The 12,500-nt window shown below is 34.4% G+C and overlaps 3 long non-coding RNA genes across 3 annotated transcripts in view; 2 read left to right on the top strand and 1 right to left on the bottom strand.

Moving 5' to 3' along the window:
- LOC137628369 (uncharacterized) overlaps window positions 1-12,500 on the top strand; it is a 626,091-nt gene that overhangs the window by 331,279 nt on the left and 282,312 nt on the right. The window lies entirely within an intron of this gene.
- LOC137628370 (uncharacterized) overlaps window positions 1-12,500 on the bottom strand; it is a 331,990-nt gene that overhangs the window by 259,295 nt on the left and 60,195 nt on the right. The gene's annotated exons all lie outside the window — the stretch shown is intronic.
- Window positions 6,207-12,500, top strand: part of LOC137628368 (uncharacterized) — a 6,780-nt gene continuing 486 nt past the window's right edge. Inside the window, exon 1 of the long non-coding RNA XR_011041351.1 lies at window positions 6,207-6,268. This is a non-coding gene — a long non-coding RNA (uncharacterized lncRNA). The remainder of the gene's footprint in view (window positions 6,269-12,500) is intronic.

The raw sequence follows: 12,500 nt of genomic DNA, 5'->3' as shown, positions 1-12,500 counted from the left end.
AAGTATAGAATTTAGAATATAAAAGTTAAAATTAATATTTTATGCTTTTTAGGGGTAGCTAGCCAATGTAACTTCCATTGTTGATTCTGAATCATTCATTTTCTGCGAGTTGAAGTGCCATCAATAAAAAATTACCAAATATTCGGACGTTTTTATTATTACTATTATTATTATTATTATTATTATTATTATTATTATTATTATTAATTGCTAAGCTACAACCCTAGTTGGAAAAGCAGGATGCTATAAGCCCAGGGGCTTCAACGGGGAAAATTTTGGTAGATCCTCTAACATTGGCCCAAATCCCATCTATTATGAATAGCCCTATGATTCACGTGAATAGCAATTTAATATTGTGTACGCATCTGTCAGTTTGGGGAATATGATTACGAAAGTAGAATTGGAGAAGGACTATTTAGAGTTGAAGGTTTTGTAGCCCTTGTGAATACCTTGGATCCAATGCATTCATCTTATCTGGATCTTGCCAAGAGCTATTTCTCATGTGGACTTCAAGATCCCTCTTCATGCAGACCAAGCATGACTTTTCATCCCCCTCATTCATCATAATTTGTACTCCTGAAATAGTCCTTTGACGGGCCGCCAACGCAAGAGCCCGTTCCTCACATAAGGTAAGACAAACTTAACGCACGCACGGCTCAACCAACAACCCTAGAAATATAAAGGAAACAACTGTAATAATGAAAAAAATCTTTTAAGGGTTACATGACCAGTGATTATATATGTCTTCTTTTTTTACACATATAGCTTGAAACACGATAATGATGAACATTCATAGAAAGGGTAAAAATCTTCGGTTATTTAAATTTGCTCTTATTATTTTTTAATATTTATTTTTTTGCATATTCTTGTGCATGTGTTTTTCTTTTTCATTTAATCAGTATAAAATACTAATTATGCCGGTGTCCTAATTGAAGATTAAACTTGTAAACTTTTCCCTGTTTGCCCTTTTAAACTTCAGGGTTATGAACAATATCATCATTTCACAGAATTTATCATAAATTGGATTTTTGCATTATGAATTTCCTTTTTCCATAATAATTTATTCCATAAATATCATTTTGATATTTGTACAAGTTTAGTTGAATGTGAAATGTCAAGACGATCTTGCCTTTCAGGTTCTAGTGAAAAGAAATTAAACCACTGATTGAGCTTGACTGAATTCTTTATTTCATTTATGGGTGATCCCCAGCCTGACACCGGGATAAAAGCGATTTCAATGAATGTAATAAAATTTCCCATTTTATTTTGAAACCATTAGTCAAAAGCCAGCTTGAGGGAGGTGTTAATTCACCTGAAGCATTACGTGTCTTTTAGTTCATTGATTTATGGTATTATTCAATTTTCTGTTTATGATCATTGCCTTGTACTTTACACTTTTATATATTGTAAATATTTTCTAAATTGATTATATCCAAGCGTGGTTAAAGAATGGTTTAAAAGCCATTAAATAAGTCTTCTGTGGTCTATAAATTTTACATTTTGACTCTGTTTTCAAGCAGACCATATCAAGCATTTATTCAGTAAAAGGGGATAAATATTACTTCATAGATTAGTGCAGATATGTAGGTCTAATTTAAATACTTTCATAAGAATTAAGGCTGAAGAAAATCGATTGTTCATGGATTCATGAAATATTAAGAGAAAAATTTTCAATATGGCCTAAACATTGTATATACCCAAAAACTAATTTCTAAAATTTCTAAGACAGACAGTCAAAGTTAACCTAGAAATTAATGCTGAACACAGCCCTGCGTTCATCTGCCAGCTCTCTCTCTCTCTCTCTCTCTCTCTCTCTCTCTCTCTCTCTCTCTCTCTCTCTCTCATATATGTATACCGTGTGCGTGTACTATTACAGGTAGATAGATTTATGCATCCAAGACAAAAGGGTATGCATGGCTTACACCTTGAGTTATTATTTGGTAAACTTCATATTGTAGTCATTTCAGTAAATGTCTAATATGAGATTTCAGAATACTATTTTTGCATGTATATTTTCTATAGGAGAATATACGGTATAAGAAAATAGTAGTAAACTTTATCCGTTTTCAAACAACTATGTACGTGTGTTGTGGGGATTTGTAAATACCCCATTGAATATATATATATATATATATATATATATATATATATATATATATATATATATATATATATATATATATATATATATATATATATATATATATATATATATAATGTGTGTATATATATGTATATATATACGTATGTATACATATGTATTTATATATTTGTGTTTGCAACATTGTTGATGTCCACTTTTACAAATGCAACCTTTTGGTAGTATAGATTTATTCTGAAACTCTATTAAAACACTATTCTAACGAATAGATAGACCTTTCATGCCATGACTGGCCAGGCAACGAAACGATCACCTTCTACTATATACAATAATCTGATCAGCTCCCTTTGTCTTTCTATTTTTTTCACCTTTTTATTGCTGTTCCTTCACACTCAACAATCCCTTTCACAGCCATTCTCAGATTATTATCAATTAAAAGAATTTTTGCATCACTTACCTTTGCCTCTCCTCTGTCATTAGCATTTACCAGCCCTTCAAACTGCTCGCTTCATCGAAATATTCTTCACATGCGCGGGCGCACTCACAGTTTTGTATACATACTCTCTCTCTCTCTCTCTCTCTCTCTCTCTCTCTCTCTCTCTCTCTCTCTCTCTCTCTCTCTCTCTCTCTCTCTCTCTCTCTCAAAGAAATATGGAGAATTATGCATGGATTAAGAGCAATGTCGTAATTTATTAATATGATGTTTATGGGTGCAAATTTTATTACAATTTATATGTAATAATGAATGTAAAGAGAGTTCTATATGAGAAAGTGATTGTACCAACTGTGATGTATGGATCGGAGCTGTGGGGAATGAAAGTGATGGAGAGACAGAAATTGAATGTGTTTGAGATGAAGTGTCTGAGGAGTATGGCTGGTGTATCTCGAGTAGATAGGGTTAGGAACGAAGTGGTGAGGGTGAGAACGGGTGTAAGAAATGAGTTAGCGGCTAGAGTGGATATGAATGTGTTGAGGTGGTTTGGCCATGTTGAGAGAATGGAAAATGGCTGTCTGCTAAAGAAGGTGATGAATGCAAGAGTTGATGGGAGAAGTACAAGAGGAAGGCCAAGGTTTGGGTGGATGGATGGTGTGAAGAAAGCTCTGGGTGATAGGAGGATAGATGTGAGAGAGGCAAGAGAGCGTGCTAGAAATAGGAATGAATGGCGAGCGATTGTGACGCAGTTCCGGTAGGCCCTGCTGCTTCCTCCGGTGCCTTAGATGACCGCGGAGGTAGCAGCAGTAGGGGACTCAGCAGTATGAAGCTTCATCTGTGGTGGAAATGTGGGAGGTTGGGCTGTGGCACCCTAGCAGTACCAGCTGAACTCGGCTGAGTCCCTGGTTAGGCTGGAGGAACGTAGAGAGTAGATGTCCCCTTTTTGTTTTGTTTCTTGTTGTTGTCGGCTACCCCCCAAAATTGGGGGAAGTGCCTTTGGTATATGTATGTATGTATATATCTGAGTGGGGATACCTTAACGAGATAAACGGTCCGTTCATCGCCATGATAAGAAAAGCTGAATTAGACAGGAACACCCATACTAGGTTGATTTGTTGTGAGCAATCAAACAAAAGTCCCTCCATTACTGGCCTGCGCGGTGATGAAAACTAGTGAAACCAAAGAAATTAATAGACATGTCTGAGGCCTTTGTCGTGCAGTAGACTTGAAACATATTAAGTTTGTTGTTGTCATTTATACATTTACATGCATATATATATATATATATATATATATATATATATATATATATATATATATGGATGAAAATCAAAACAATATCGGGCTCAAATAGAAATAAATTTATCTCATACTACGATCGAACCCTATCCCCTTGAAATGAAAGGCCAGATCGCTTCCAACCATGCCATCAAGCGACCTGGCCTTTCATTTGAAGGGGCTAGGGTTCGATCCCAGTATGAGATAGAAATTTATATATATTTGAGCACGATATTGTGTTGACTTTTATCCATATTGACTAATTAAGGGTGATTCGAATTAAAATCTATCAATTGTGTCACCTGGTTTGCTGGGAAGTCGGGGAAAACTCGCTAGTAAGAGACTGATGTCTCGCCCGATAAATCTTGAATTGCAGTTAGCTGTTAGATTCCGACTTCTTTGGAGTCTTTGGTGGCAGGGGTGGAAGCGACCTGGCATTTCATTTGAAAGGTCTAGGGTTCAATCAAAGAACGATAGAAATTATATATATATATATATATATATATATATATATATATATATATATATATATATATAGATAGATATATTTATATTTATATATATATATATATATATATATATATATATATATATATATATATATATATATATTAATGTGTATATGTATATATGTATAAATATGTATGTATATATACAGAATATATATATATATATATATATAGATATATATATATATAAATATATATATATTTTATACATTAATATTTGGATTCTCTTATCGACCTCGGGATCAGAGCCCCAGGCGAAATCACACAAAGACAACAGGTTCTGACCGGCTGGGAGTCGAACCCTGGTCCAGGACACTTGTATGTACATTGACATAAAAGTTGGCCACGAAGAAATTTATCATATAAAAAATAAATATATATATATATATATATATATATATATATATATATAAATATATGTATATATATATATATGTATATATATATATGTATATATATATATATGTATATATATGTGTGTATATATATATATATATATATATATATATATATATATATATATATATACTGCTCCTAGTCTACGTTCAATTCCATTAGGTAATTTTATACAAACTTTGCAAGTAGCTCCGCAAAATAAAATGACTAGTCGAAGCAGTATATATATATATATATATATATATATATATATATATATATATATATATATATATATGTATGTATATATGTATATATATATATATATATATATATATATATATATATATATATATACACAGACTGGGGTTTGACATCTTTGCATCACCATACTGGCCAACTGCGGATTGGTGATGGCGGGAGATTTTCGTCTGATCGTTCACAACAAACGAAGCTGGTATGGCTGGCCCTATTTAGTACAACATTGATTATGACAATACATAAACCCTTTCACGACAATAAGGTATCCCTTACTCAGAAAGGCATATGTATTTATAATATATATATATATATATATATATATATATATATATATATAATAATAATAATGTATATAATAATAATATTGTATATATATATGTAATGATTAGAATATTAATATTACATGTTTAAAACAAATGACGTAATATGTCATGTTGGTTGGAAGAGCTGGCCGTGAGATTTGCTATGGTCAACTCAATTTGTGTACAGGATGTAAGATGCTGAGTTGTCATTCTTTCTTAGTGTCAACACATTAACTCTTCGTGTGAAAGTTTGTGACGTCACCGGATGCAGGTGTCTTCCGATTCCGTCACTTATCCAAATTAAAGCAAGTGTACGATTTTTGGGATATCAGTAATTTGTTCAGTTCTTGTCTAAACTTCACCAGAATTGGTCATGTGGACCAACACAGCTTCCTCCAGTGATGGAGATGTTTGACTCTGTTGTTTATATACAATAAAACTTAAAAAAACCACCAAGATGTGTTCAATAAACCATCTAAATACATCTGAAAACAACTCATACTCAAATGTGTGCTTAAGACAGTAGCACACCAATAAATGGTGGCAGCGCTTAAACTCAAAGACAGCGGTTATACTCTAAGAATTAGAGAAATATCTTCAAGACTTCAAAAATAAATAGCTGTAAAACCAGAGATATATCTTCAAGACTTCAACATAAAAGCTGTAATACCTGATAAAGATCTTCAAGAACTCAGAACTATCTACAAATATCTACAATTTTGACTGAGTCCAACGAAAATGCTAACACCAACATATGTTAGTATACAAATAGAATCTTCAATCAACATCCTAGGAAACCCAAGGACTGGCATTCAACTATTGCAAAACATATCCAGGAAGACCTACATTCTACAAGAAACTAGAACGAGACATCGCTAACAAAACATCAAGAGAGAGAGAGAGAGAGACGACTCGACTACATATAAAGCTAAGTACAAAGATTTTGTATTCATTTCAGTTTGTGCAGTGAAGTGTAGTTGTCACAAGTCGTTAGTCAAATATTACTGGGGTGAGTGAATTCCTAAACTTTGTTATAAGAAACTCCGAATTCTCATTTAGAATTTTTCTTTCTTTGTGCTAATTCCTTTTTCTTTCATAAACTCTTGGGGGGAAATGTATTGGGATTAGTAACATTGTTGGGGGAATTTTATTATACATATGCGTTTACGCAGTGGGCGTCTGTACTCATATAGATATTTTGATAGGATTGAAAGGGGTCAAAGAGATAGAAAAAAAAAGAATACAGCAGTCATGGCTCCTCCTGTCAGCCCTACCCCTGGACCTAGTGGTGTAGGCCAGGCTAATCCTCCTCCAATTGTGACGCTTGTAAATGCCAGGTCAGCAATCCTTCCTTTTCAAGGCCGTGTCAACGGGTTCTTGCCACAAAATGTGGAGTCATGGATTTCATCCGTTGATGCCCATTTAAATGCCAAACAAATCGTAGATCCTTTTGTACAATTACAAGAAGCTAAAAGTTTTATAGATTTTTCTAAGGGGGATGCGAGTGCGTATTTAAGAGGTGTTTCATTTCAGGAAGCAGTTACTTGGGATGATTTCAAAGTTAGGTTACGCGCGATCTATGGGGGTGAAGAAGCTTTGGATGTGGTGTTAACGTTACGAAATACACTTAATCAAGCCACTATGAATCGGCTTAATGTTGTTGAGAGAGCAGCTCTCATAGCTGATAGGCTTAACGAATATCAGGACATTTTAGGTAATTCCACTTGGGTTACTAACGATAATATCTCCGTGAAAGATTTTTTACGATTAATGTATTTAACTTGCATGACACTTATGTTGCCTGAAGCTTTAGTGCGGTGCTTTGATAAGAAGTTAATGCCTGCAAGTACGGAATTGGATGTCTATAAACAGATAAAGAAGCACATGTCCAAGTGTCCAGATCTCGATCCCGTGTTAACTCAAGTTTTTGCTAAGAATGAAACAAAACCACAAACAGTGAACGTAATTAATAATCCAGTAGCGGGAGTGACGTGTTACAACTGCAAACGTCAAGGTCACATAAGCGCAGACTGTAGAACGAAATTTTGTTCAGTTCACAACACAGGATCACATTCTTATAGTCAATGTTACGCGCGTAAGACACAACAATATCCTAGAAATGCACAGTCAATTCCACAGTCAGTTCCATATGGAAATAAAAAGAAAAATCCTCATTTTAACAATAAGAAGAAACAACAAAATGTCAATGCAGTTCAGAGTCCGAAACAAACAAACACTTCAAATATCGCTGAGCCTGGGCCGTCAAACCAGACCTCGCAAAGTCAGCCTAATTTTCAGAATGTGCAGAACAAAGCAAATACCACATAGTTAACTCTAGAGGGGAAGAGAGTGATGTTGGGTCAAGGTCATTTATGTCAACATCAATAGTATTGAATAATCAATTTAATGTTTTATCAGATAAATGTGAGACAATAGATTTTCCTATGAAACACACGGCCGAATTAAGTAAAACAGTGCATGCTCCCGTAGATTTGCAACGAATTCATACAATAATAAGCCAAAATGAGTTACGGCCAACCTTATATGCTGTAAATTTAGAACACAAATCCTTTACGTTATTTTTTGACTCTGGTAGTCCACGTAATATTATGGATTTGAAGACGCATCATTTGTTGTTTTCGAACTTTCCGATTGAAAAATCAGGAATCAGACTTTCAGGTATAGGAAATAATGAATTAAACGTCATAGGCATAACTCATATTCAGTTCAGAGTCGGTAATCGCACGTTTGCCGATACATTTGTTGTTGTGAAAAACATTAATATGTATCCAGCTGTAATTATAGGATACCCATCTATGGGAAATCAAAACATTATCTTAGCTCCTGCAAAGCACGGCGTGTATATCAAAGGGAAATTCTATAAGTCTTCTAATACTTTAAAGTCTGTTTTGGATAATAAGGAGACGACAAATGTAACCGTAACGTACGTTGAAGAACCAATAACTTGTCTCACTAATAAAGAAATAATACACGCGACCCAGCAGAATTCTCGTTCACCCGTAATATCATCTTGCACGCAATATATCGAACCAAACATACCTTCGAATTTAATAGTGCAAATAAAGAAAACACTACCGGGATCTGAAATATTAATCCTTTCCGATACTTTGAAAACCAACGGATTGTCTGTCACACAAGCTATTTATACAGTAGGCTCACATCAGCAATGTAATATCGAAGTCTGTAATCATTTAAATAACACTTTAGTAATTCACAAAAATCAACATATCTTGGATGTAGAAGTTTATAAACATCGTATTCTTACCGTTGCTGAAATCAATCACTCTCAATCAGTTGCGGATGAATCCCTTTTACGATCTATTAAAAATAAAATCAGTAAGGACATTCAAGACGAAGAAATTCAGCAAAAAATTTTTGAACTTTTAAATAAATATACAGATGTCTTTTCCACTACGGATGGATCCTTAGGGAAAACAGATGTGATCGAGCATCAAATAAGGTTAAAAGACAAACAGAAAATTATATATGTACCCTCGTACAGACTCCCTATGAAATTCCAGAATGAAATAAATGATGAAGTAGGTAAAATGTTAGAGGAAGGAGTCATTAGAAAATCAAATAGCCCTTATAATTTTCCTTTAATAGTTGTACCGAAAAAAGATCGAACATGGCGTATCTGTGTCGACTTTCGTCGTCTAAACGAGGAAACGATCCCTGATCGATTCCCAGTGCCATGTACTGACGATATTTTGTCTTTGTTAGGTCAGAATAAATATTTTACCAGTTTGGACTTACTTAAAGGCTTTCACCAGATATCATTAGAAGAAGATAGTATCCCATACACAGCCTTCAGCACAGCCAGGGGACATTATGAATTTTTACGGATGCCTTTTGGTTTACGTTGTGCTCCTATAACATTTACAAGAATGATTAACATAGTGTTTGGAGACTTGTTAGGGGATATATTGCATGCCTATATGGATGATCTTGTAATCTTTTCCAACACCTTAGAAGAACATCTACGTAAGTTAGAACTAGTACTACAGAGATTAAGACAACATAACTTAAGGGTAAAGATTAGTAAGTGTGAATTTTTCAAAACAGAATTAGTATATTTGGGTTTCATGGTGTCAAGCCAAGGTCTTAAAGTAGTCCATGATAAGGTGTCGGCTATACGTAATTTTCCCATACCTACTAATGTCAAGGGAATACAGCAATTTCTGGGTTGTAGTGGATATTACAGGCGTTTTATACGCAACTATTCAATAATAGCCGCTCCTTTAACTGATCTTACGAAGAAGGGCGTAGATTTCATATGGTCTGAGCAACATCAACAGGCGTTTAATACTTTGAAAGATGAACTGTGTAGTTCTCCTATCTTAAAATTTCCTGACTTCGGTAAGGAATTCTTCATTGCAACAGACGCCTCAGACTTAGGAGTGGGAGGGGTATTGCTTCAGCAATATGATAAACAGTTTTTCCCGATAGCTTTCTATTCTCGAAAATTGAGAACTTCCGAAAGTAAATATGCAGTAATAGACAAGGAAGGACTAGCTATTGTTAATTCGCTAGTGCATTTTAAGTTCATAATTTACGGTTATCCCGTTAAGGTTCTTACTGACCATAAACCACTAACAGAGTTCTTTAAAGGCTTCAATCACAGCCCTAAACGAACTCGGTGGCATTTAATCATTCAAGATTTTGGCGCAAGAATCGGGTATTTACCTGGGAAAGCAAATATCATTGCGGATGCATTATCACGCAACCCCGTGTCATCTTGTACGGAGTCTTTAGCTGAATTAATAGATATATCAACATCCATGCCTATTGTAAAAACAATATCTGAACAAGAAGATTTAGGCTGGAGTGCTGAATTGTTACAGACTGAGCAAAGAAAAGATCAGAAAATAGAAACAATTATAAATGCTTTGAAAGGCAATCATAAAGAAAAAGAATATATAAAGTATAAGCAGCAGAATTATGTAATCAAAGATAATATTCTGTGTAGGACTGTGACAAGGAAAACCCGCAATACACCACATGTAACTAACGACCAGGTAGTAGTACCAAACTCACTTGTTTCCACTGTCCTGAATTGGTTGCATTCAAATCCATTACATGGACACCCTGGGTTCTCATTAATGTCACAGAAAGCCAAATCATTGTTTTATTGGCATACAATGCTTACAGATATAAAAAGACACATAGCTAATTGTCGCACATGTCAGGAAAACAAAGGGCATACGAAAACACCTGTTAGCTTAGGAACTTATCCTGTTCCCAATCAACCTTTTGAAAGAATACATTTAGATTTGTTAACAGGATTTTACGAGTCAGACAGAGGGAATAAGCACCTCTTAGTAATTATAGATGCTTTAACTCGATATACAGAACTAATAGCGCTTAAAACTAAAACTGCGATTGAATGCGCTAGGAAGTTTTACGAGTGTTACATTTGTAAACATGGAATTCCACACATGATAATCTCAGACTCGGGTGGTGAATTTAATAATCACTTTCTTACCTCATTGTGTGAATTCCTCAAAATAAAGAAGATCAATACCATGATATATCACCCAGAGTCGAATGGGCTAGTGGAAAGAGCAAATAGGAAGATATTAAATATATTAAGGGTAACACTAGGGGGATCAGACCCCAACTGGGATATTGCAATACCGGCGGCACTGAGTACTCTGAATCATTCATATCATATATCAATTAAAATGTCACCGCATGAAGCATTGTATGGTACCCCAGTTAGAACACCTTTCCATGTATTAACGCCTACAACTAATCTATCAAATCCTTTAAAAGAATGTATAAATGCAAGTATAAGTCGATATGATATCCTTCGAAAGAATTTAGAAGAATCACAAATCATAATGAAAAGGAATCATGATAAAATAGCGAAACCAACTAAAACATATACCGTGGGTGATAACATCTATATTCAAATCAATGTCAGAAAAGGGCTCAACTATAAACTAACACCTAAGTTTGAAGGCCCATTTAACATTTTGGAAATATTAACGGCCAATAGGTTTAGAATTCAAAATGTAGCCCAACCCACGGATGAGAGAATAGTACCATTGTCTCACATAAGAAATTAAAAAGAAGTGAGGAAAAATTTTAATTTTAATTTAAAAGTTTTCTTTTTAATACAGGAGTAATTACATATGTTTTTTCTCGTTACAGGTTTCCAAGATGAATTTTTTGTTGTTGGGAGTGATATTGTTCGCTCAGACATTTTTTTCGTATGGGATGAGTTCTAAGACTAAGAATATATATTTTAAATATGGAAATATAGTTGAAAGACAAGAAGACATTTTTATTACATCAACCAACGTAATTGTCGAAGTGCATATGCAAGCAATTTTTCTTCAAGAGAATGATGTCACTAGCTTAAGAACCGCCATTTCAAGGTTTTCTGCATCATTGGATGAGTTGCATAGGAGACATTTTCATTTGACTACTAAGAGTTTGCTTAGCTCAACATTAAAAATTGCAGAGATGCTATCTGATGACTTAAAGAATAAGACTGGAGAGACAGGATCTTTGGCTTATGACCTTTTGATGTGGACTGTAGGACACGAACAAAAAGAAAGACGGAATCCGTTCATTTATGCTGCATTAAGCATCTTTGGGTCTGTTGCAAGTTTAGGTTTAGGACTTTCCAATCGTCTTAAAATTAGTAATCAAAATAAGAAAATTGAGTTCTTGACTCATAAAGATGAATTGATTATGTCAGAACTAAGGGATCAGTTAGCTTCAATCAATAAAATTATGGATTTGTTAAATGAACATTCAGATAATATCGTTCAAATTATGGAAGTACAGGATTTGTTAGCAACATTAACGTATTATGATTCAAAGATAGATCACATACATAACAGAATTGCACATTTCATTGAGAAATCCAAGGATTATGTAGAAGCTATCACGTTAGCAACTAAAGGTGTATTGTCGCCCCATTTGTTGCCTATACGTTACTTAAAATTAGTTCTGGAGAACACTAGGGATAAACTAGGCTATGTTCCTTTGTTAGACGAACATAGGTTAGAATTTTATTACAGCCTAATTACAGTAAACGTAGATAATAACAAGATTAGGATTACAATTCCCTTTGATTCTTCTGATGCCTGGCAATCTTACAGGATATCACCATTTCCGACTTTCATGACGAATCACTCAAATCCAGTAATATCCAGTTTGACAGGACACGTATTGATTTCCCCAGACAAGGAAACATATACGGTCAT

This window comes from Palaemon carinicauda, chromosome 36, assembly GCF_036898095.1.
Source record: "Palaemon carinicauda isolate YSFRI2023 chromosome 36, ASM3689809v2, whole genome shotgun sequence".
Lineage (NCBI taxonomy): Eukaryota > Metazoa > Arthropoda > Malacostraca > Decapoda > Palaemonidae > Palaemon > Palaemon carinicauda.
This window is presented reverse-complemented; position numbering and strand designations above follow the sequence as displayed.